Source organism: Corvus cornix, chromosome 5 (assembly GCF_000738735.6).
Source record: "Corvus cornix cornix isolate S_Up_H32 chromosome 5, ASM73873v5, whole genome shotgun sequence".
NCBI lineage: Eukaryota > Metazoa > Chordata > Aves > Passeriformes > Corvidae > Corvus > Corvus cornix.
Genome location: NC_046335.1, coordinates 40,632,587 through 40,641,893, shown reverse-complemented (window position 1 = coordinate 40,641,893; position 9,307 = coordinate 40,632,587).

Below are 9,307 nucleotides of genomic sequence, written 5' to 3'. Positions count from 1 at the left end.
AATAGTTTTCTGGCAGGTTAAGTAAGCATAGCCTGTGAAGCTTGAATATGGTTTTGTTTCCGAAATGGATGTCTCAAGAGCCATTTTGAAGCACATGGATAGGACAACTCTCTTGGGTTGTTCAGAAGGTTTATTTCTCCAAAACAGTAAACTTTTGCCTAGTCTGAGTGTCTGATTTTTGTTAGTGTTCCATTTCCTCTCCTGGAATTTTGTATGGTGTTACTGAATGCTAAAGATTCTTGTGTTTTAACAGTAGGGAAAACTGATTCTGTAAAGGCTTTGGGATGCTTCTAGACAAAAGGCGTTATGGAAATTTTTGCCAGTTTTACCATTTCATGTTGTGTGAGCTGATGAAAGACAGGGAAGGAATGGCTGTTACCCCTCAATATAATACATAACTTGCCTTAGGTAGGACTATTCTGTTTACTGAATGTTTCCTCCAGTCCCGGTGGAAAACCAGTGGTGGCATCTGCTGCTTTCATAAAAACCCAAAGAAGATGCCGTGTCTCTGAATGGCTGGCTACCCCTGATGGCAAAGCAGCAAGGAAGTAATGTGAGAAACAGCTCTGCTGAAAATAACTTCAGTTATCATCACTGAAGCATGTGGATTCATTCCTACCACAGGTCTGTTTTCCCTACAGCAAATCCCTTCTCCCATAGTGGTGGATTGGTGCCATGACTCTCTTGGGCATTCCCAGTTTCTTCTTTTTTTATTACAGGAGCAGCATAAGAGGACAGGATACAGAGGAAGGGAGAAGCTGGTAAAAGAAATATGCCATTATATGACAAAACTACTAAGTAAATAAGATACTACTACTATTAATAGTAATAATAATAATTTTTAAAGTAGCTCAGCTTCTTACTTTTTCTGGAATCCTGTAATTCAGACCCATAGAAAAGTTGCTTTCAGTTTGTTTCTGTTCAGTGAGAGAGAGTGAGGGAGAGACAACGTAACACTACACTATATCATAGCCACTTCATTCAAAATTTAGCTGGGAGAAATGAACTAAAGCCAGAACAATACTCACAGTGGTTGAAAATCTGCATAGGACCAGCATTGTGGCCCAAAAGAAGGCATCAGGACCACCTCTGAGCAACAGCAAACCTGTGAATAAACCTGAATACTCACCCATTAATCAGTCAATTAATACAAAATTAGATGAACTGTAGAATTTGAGACCCCTGCAAATAAAAACATGCTGTGATCAAGAAATCATACAACAGCTGCCTGAGCTGAAAACTTGGTTACAGCTTATAGCAGAAGTGAAAACCCTTTTCAAGTGACAAGGGTGGAAGGGGCAGAGAAGGAGTCTAGATAGATAGGTTAGTTTTACACTGGGGCGTTGAGTAGACCAGTAGAGAGCAACAAAAAATTCATGATGCATCAAGGCAACAACAGAAGTCTTTCAACAGGAATTTGCTTCCACTGTCTCCGAACAAAGTGTTTAACCCTGAGGAAATGAAACACCTTGCAAGTGTACCCAGTAGCAATGCAAGGTATGAAGATGTTAAGTCAAAACCACCTGTCAGTGTGGGAAAGAGTATTTAAACACAGAAAGGTCTGAGACAGCCTCTGAAAAGCCTTCACAGTCAAATGCTGCAGCTAGATGTTTGTGTACAGAAGTATGCTTTTATATATATAAATATGCTTTTATGTATTCATATAGTGTATATATGTGTGTGTGTGTGTATACTTGCACATAAATATAGAGACTTTATTGTCCCTGGGTATTTTATAGAATAACTGGGAGCAGCAGCCTCAAAGGGCATCACACTCAAAGCTGAGATCAAGAAATGAAGAACAGGAGTATAATATCAAGGTGTAGATTTTTAGCCGTGATTTTCTAAGTTATGGGAAGGGCCTCCCAGATTGCAGTGGTGACTGGCTCAAAGAGGTGTGCCAACTGAGAAGCACAATTTAGTGAGCACAGCAACAGAAATTGTGAAAATTATTGCTGGGCAAGGAAACAACACTGTTGGTGGCTTGGTGATTTGGTGATTCTTCTGAATGACTGAGAATATCTAGAATTTATTTTTGGGGAAGCGTGTGAAAAACTATTTTTTGGTGAGGTAGTCAAGGAACTGATTTCACAGACAGGAGGTAGCCTGTTTAAATAATGAGAAAGAAAATCCATTGAGAAAGAGGTTTTTGGTGTACATTTCCAAGCCAAGAGACACAGGTGACCCTGATAGTGGCCATATGGATGCTGCAAAAGATGTAGTGTAAATACAGTGAAAAGGAATGCTGTGTCCAGCGGATGGTTCCATTTTCTGAGAGGGCATATGGTTACTCATTAAGGGCATATGGCTTTTCACTAAATACAGAATTACAAAGAAATTACTGGACTGTTGGCTGATCTGCACTTCTCAAAGCTCATGAGTTTGTATTTCCAGGGTTTGATGAATTGAATACTGAAACAGAAATTGCTGGATCCAAGGAAGAACCTATATCCAAATGCTGGCTAAGTTTGGTAAACTAATGTAGACCCAGACTTAGAAAATTGATGTAGACCCAGACTTCTATTCTGAAAGCTGCTATCTGTTGAGTGGAAGGGTGCAAGATTCCTCTGAACCACATAGTTGAAATGCTGCTCTGGTACAGCACTGAGCAATTGCATTGCCTACATCCTCCTTGACTTGCATTAGCATCATTAGAATACTTGAATATTTAATGGAACCTTTTGATGAAAAAACGTGTTGGCATAAAAGAAAAAATGGACAGGCTGGAAAACATTTAAAATAAAATGAATGACTGTGGGCAGAAAAAAAGTATTCATCATGCCACAGTGACACCAGTTTAAATTGAAAATTATTTAAAATATATTTGGTGGGAAGAAAACTGCTGCAGGTTTTGGGATGTGAAACCTGACACAGAAATGAGCTGGTACTGGGAATCTGTCAGAAGGAAACAACTTTATAAATGGGGAACAGATGCACTTCTGCTTTGTATATTCTGACACATACATTCTGGTTTGGTGCTGCAGGCATGTACAGGAGGTTTCCAAGTATCAAAAGATGGAGTCTTGCATCAGCACTTTACAAAAAAAGAAAAATGTGTAGTATGGCCTGGGGCAGAAAAGGCACAGGCAGGAAGTTACAGGGAGAAAGAAGCGTGGTCCTGTAAGCAACCAGATGTAAAACATGGTATTTTTTAATTTAATTTAATTTAATTTAATTTTAATTCCTTAAGTGCCGTCCTCAATGGAGTCTAGTACATTGGGCTGATCATTCACAAGCAGCGGAGACAAAGGCTGTCTGCCTCCTTCCTTCTCCATTGATCAGCCAAAAGAAATGAAAGCAGGGAAAGAGGACAGGTCTAGCTCAAACACTTCTGGACGTGGAGAGTGTGCATTGTAGTTTTCCTGATGGAGTTAATATCAATCTTCTAGTGAATGGTACTTTAGTGAAGTTTTTCTTAAACAAAGCAAAACTTCAGATTTAGGTTTGGTGAAAGTATGAATACTTCCATGTGTAGCTGAGAAATGTTGGCATCTTGTCACCTCTCTGAAGTGATTTTGGCTATCCTGAAGGCAGATAATAATTTGAATTAAAATTTAATATTACATTATAATAAATATTACATTGAATCCTTAAACAAACCTGTTTCCCTGCTGACCTATCGTTTTCCCACTGACATATTCTTATAATTTTTCCCCAGGAGGAGATGGTTTTCAGTATGATCCCAGCAGGAAAAGGACTCAGACTCTGCAAAGTATCTCTTAAAACACTTTTCATTTACCCTAGCACAAGAAAGAAAGAGAGGATGGTACAGATAATTTTACATCCCTTCAAATGCTGGGAACCCTGAGCTGCACAGCATCAACAGGCCTCCAACACAGCACACTGTGCAGATCCCGTCCATGGAAAGATCATACAGCATTTTGGCCTTTGAGCTCTTACAGGGTGTTCTTAGAAGAAAACAACTCTATTCATCATTTCTAGTGTCGAACAAAAAGTTCTCATGAGAACCTGTTGCTGTACTTTTTAGATAAAGGCAAGGACAGGCAGGTGGTGCCGTGGCTGCTGCTGGGTTGGAGCTGCCCGCAGGCCCCTGTTACCATTAGCTGGATGAGTTTTTCTGTGGCACAGGGACATGCACAGCGTGACACTGTCCTGAAGGCCAGGCTATAAGTGGAACATAGCACAACACAGCCCTGTGCCTACTGAGGGTAACTGTGAAGTGCTGCACCATGCTCTTCTGGTTCTGATCATTCCGCCTAGGATAATTCAGAGAACAGCTAATTGCATACTTCCCTCCCTCTCTCATACATCTCATCTTTTTATATAATTTCCAGGGCCTTAGTTATCATTGGGAACATGTACATTTTTCTTTTCCCTTTGTTAAACAAGGCTTTAGAACAATTGCAGTAGGCAGACTCTTGAAGAATTAATTCCAGGTTTTACAGTGTATATGGTGCAAGCCTGGACAAAATGTTCTGAATTTTACTCAGTCTAGGAAGGTTCCCATAATGGCTGAACTTACCAGATTTAACTTAATACTGAATCTTAGTGATTAATCTTATTTGAGAGTGTGCCAGAAAAACTGGCACCAAATACTGATTTTTGCAGGTGCTATAGAATTTTTTTCCTTATTATAGAACCTTTGCATCTTTGATATTTGAGGGGGTTTTGTTTGTTTTGTTTGGTTAGTCAGTTTTAGAGATGATTTGTCTCAATTAAAACTAAGCTGTTCCTCTTGTTTTCCACTGTCTTCTGTTGTCTTCTTCCTTACCAGATGGCAAAGATTTTACTACGTTTTTACTGCCCAAATGCACTAGACCAGCCCTTCATGTCATTCTAGTTCTGTCATTTTGTCTTTTTCTCAAGTAAATTTGTCTTTCTTTGGTCCTTTAAGTCTTTCCAAGAAACACTAGATAGACGTTGTGGAATTGTTGTCCAGGTTTACACTATCCTCCATTTCCTATCCACATCTCATTACTTAAATGCCCAATGCTTTTTTCATTGTAGCTTTCAGATGGGGACTTGTTAGTGCCAAGGAATTGAATCTGACATGAAAAATGACAAGATAATACAAGCAGTTATGCAATTGAAAAGGGGCATTTCTAAAACTGAGCTTTACTTAGGTTTTGTGATTTTTTACCTTGGCAGGTTCTAACTGAAAAGGTGAAAATGTAACAAAACCACAAAACTGATTATGAAACATTCATTTTCTTACAGTTCATCCTCTACATATTAGGTTCCAAGCCATGCTTCCACTTGAGACTTTTCTCCGCCCTATCAGTTTCTGGGGCATCTTAATTATTAAGCTTCTGAGATGCTAAGTGTTCAGCAGGGGGTTTTTTCATTATTTTAGTTAACTCCACTTTTACAGCAGTGCAGGAGTGAGTCATTTGCTGAAAACTAGACATACCTTTGTATCCTACTACAGTTCTGTGTTACAGCAGTATGTATAAAATATATGGTCCATACATATGCAATGGTTCTCGGGTTTATTTTATTTTACTTTCTTCACAGGTAAATGGGTAGTGTTCATTTTTCTCGTTTAACAAAATCTTCCTCAGCAAGAAGATTCCAGGAAATGAAAACACTAGAGAGAGTGTGTCTCTCTTAAGTATCTGCTAAAATTTCCTAACCCTGCTAGAATCTTGTCTACAAGCTTCAGCTTACCACACGGACATTCTGGAATAACTTCTGGTGGGAATCTGGGCTTGTGATATCTCTTGGCTCATCCTGGAGCAATTGTTATTAATTCCCATTTTAATAATTTTAAGTATAGGCAAGACAATATAGGAGCTAGGAACATCAGAGAAAAAACTGTTAGAATAAACAGAGTGCTGACAGTTGCTGATGTTTTGCGTGGGAGGGGGTCACTTAGCCCCACTTTCAACTGCTTTGCTTTAAATGTGATTTGCTGCCTGCAGCAGTGCTTATAGTCATGCTCTCTTCTTTGAGATTAACTGCTGTTAGCATCAATTTTATTTAAATTTATTTAAATTAAATTTAAATTTTATTTTGAAATTATCACTACAGACAGAAAGAAGAAAAACAGTTTAAAGGAATTACAGTAATACTTCCTACTGCCATGAAAATACAATAATTTGTCAGTCAGGTTCCTATAGAGTAACAAGGATTAAAATTCAGTGTTACCATGTAACCTAAACTTCTCTTTAAAAGGAAAGAGAACAATTCTCTGTGTCCAGTCAGTCTATGAGATATTTTCAATATAAGCACTTAGTTCAACTGATATCCCCATAAATATCTTCTGGTCACTCTGATCTGTGATAAAATTTCTTCTTAACCATCAGTATGAGGAGGAGTTAAATCTCAAGTCCGTGAGGTAAAAATCACAGAAATTCCTACTAGTAAGAACATGAGTTTGTAGTTCTCAGTGTTTCAGGAAAGGTAAAAAAGACATTGCTTTGAGGAGCTGAATTATCCAATCAGCCAGAAAATGGCCATCCTGGGGCTCTCCATCCAGGGCCACAAGAATGACCAAGGGCATCCTTGTATGAGGAAGGGAGCTAGGAGTGTTTAGCCTGGAGAAGGCTCAAGGAACTTCTTATCAGAATGTATAAATATCTGATGGAATGGTGTTAAAAGGATGGGCCCAGACTCTTCCTAGTGCCTAGTGACAAGAAGCAATGAGCACAAACAGTAAGACAGTAAAATATGACTCTCTTTTCCTGTAGTTAAACATTGGAACGTGTTTCCCAGGGAGGTGAAGTCTCCATCCTTGATAATATTCAAAACTCAACTGGATGCAGTCTTGGACTACTTGCTGTGGCTCACCCAGCTTGACTAGGCAAGCACAGAAGGTCTCTTCCATTCTCACTTATCCTGTGAAAAATAAACACCAAGTACTCATCTTCTGTCTTTCTGTCAGATCCTGCTTGTTATAGCGTGAATATTTCTTGGTGCTTAGAGTCCCTCCAAACAGCTTTCATTCTGCGTCTAGAAACTGCTGTGACCTTCCCTCTCTTATATATATTCCCATATTCCTTAAGTGCTGAATCTACTCCCAGACTATTGTGTAGAATTTGGCAGGGGCAGTGCCACACATTTGTTTCTGGCATCACAAAAGCACTGTCTGTTTTCCTGGAGTGCTGTGTGTCCAAGTGACACGGCCTCCAACAGACCGTTAGCACAGATCTCAGCTTTTGGAAGGCTGTGGTTAATGCAAGAGGACAGCTTCACTGGGCATTTCTGTCATGTTTGCCCCCTTTCTAGCCTGATTGCTTTCTGCCAAGAGATTTTCAGCCTTCTTAGGAGTGTGCATCTTAGCCCGAAGATGAAATTCTATGATTTCCTTGAAACCTTGTCACTGTACCTTTCCATCTCCCTGAACTCTTCAGTTCATCAAACATAGACTCAAGGGACAATAGTTTGTCACTGAGTCCCTTAAGCTGTCTGTGCTGTTTATGCCACTTGCCAGTGGAGCAAGTTATGATATATGGAGTTTTAAAGGGTTTTGACAAACAGAAGGTGACCACTGAGAATCCCATAATTTTCTCCATTCACAGATGAAGTTGCAGTCCAGAGGAACTTCTGTTTGTCTTTCCATGCCTAGCTTTGCTCTGGTCCTCATGCTGGACGTTGCTCAACATTCCCCAGAGTAATACTGTGCTGAGATGATGCACACTGAAGAGAATAAATACTTGTCAAGATCACAGTCCAACAAGTCTCTCTTGATCAAGATTAGAATGAACAAATTGTTGATTTCAAAACCTCAGAATTTTAGTTAGGCTTTGAATAGATAGCTTAAAGTAAACTTGAGAGAACAGGAATAAAAGGGGAGCATTTTTTGGATTTAATAAGGGTGGGAGCAAAGTAAAAACTAGGAATAGGGTGGAAAGTTGTTGTTCTTGAGAGGTCCATGAAGCAAACTCAAGGATTTGCTAGAAGAATTTTTCCTGTGGAAGCATTTCTGAATTGCATTCTGATACAGCTGGAAAGCCACTAAAAGCCCTAAGGAAGAAGAGAAACTGCCTGTGCAGCTTTGTGTACACAAGGAACTTTGTGGTGAAGCTTACTCCCCTAAATCCTTCACTACCAGGTAGCAGTAGGACAAATTTGTCAAGAGAAATTAGTCCTTGCCTAAAAAAAAAGCCCGTTACTTGAAATAAAGTCGGCTGGAAAATCTGTACTCATGATAAGTTTACTAAATGTTTTAATGGGTCTTGTGCCAATAATGAGCTTATAAAATATATGACTTGTACCTTGTAATGTAATGTGTTGCCCAAGTGCATTGATTTCCTTTCAGTTTCAAGGTGTCAAGCATTTTTAATGTGATGAGCTTGTTTGCAGGCTGTGCAAGCCTTCTGAGAGAGGAAAAGGTTGTGACTGCACCAAATGTGAATTATTCAGTGTAAACACATTTCTATGCAAAGCAAACTAAAGTAGTCACTCTGCCACTCTCTTTTATTCTTCCTGTATTTTAAGCCTCTTCAGAGGATAACACTTATCTGTTCTGTTATTGCCCTTCAATGATGCTAAGGTTATTCTGGAAGACAGAAGCAATAAGGATGCTAATTGCTTGCTCAGACATCTATCTCACATTTCCATCCCACTCAAGGTTGTCAGGAGAGAAACCTTTTTAGCAACTTGTATGAATATTCTACCATTTAGAAATGTCCAGCACATAGCCCAATAGTGGACAATCTTTAATGAGAGACTCATATGACTGGAAGTAATTCCTCCCATGCAGGTTTTTCCCTGACATCTTTTATTTACCTCTCCCCTCCAGAGGATTATCCATTTAATTATTGGGGTTTGTTATGTTTCTACAGACAAATGGGGTGCAGAAACAGCTGTTGGAGGAACTGCTGCAGGAGTTCACTGTGCTGTTCTTTGCTTAGTAGCTAGTCCAGAGTGTACCAGTGAAACACTCACAGTGTTTTTCACATCTCCTAATTCTGTGGGCTGACATGGAGAAGGAGAGAGAAAGAGAGAGGGAGACAAAAGATCACGAAAGGCAAAGAACAAGCTGGGGAAAGGTCTTGATGGTCCCTTCCACACGTTCAAGGAGAAAGACAAATCACTGTAAAACAGTGTTCTGTACCACTGGAAATCTTACTGAGAGAAACCCCAGGGACAGCTAGAGGAGAAAAAGCAAAATCTCTAAACTCCAGAAGATGAAGAATGCAAGTCCCTAAGCCCAGTCTCTAGGCAAGTTCTTCAGATGATCTTTGTTGTGATACTCTGCTCCAGGGTATGTACAAAGTTCGATAGAAAGTGCAATCTTTATCAAAAAAATTAGGGAAAAGTGAGACCTAGCCAATGACTCAGTTTTGCCTCTGGTTAGTGAAGGATTATTCCTGTCATAATTTCCACCTACTTTTTTTTTTTT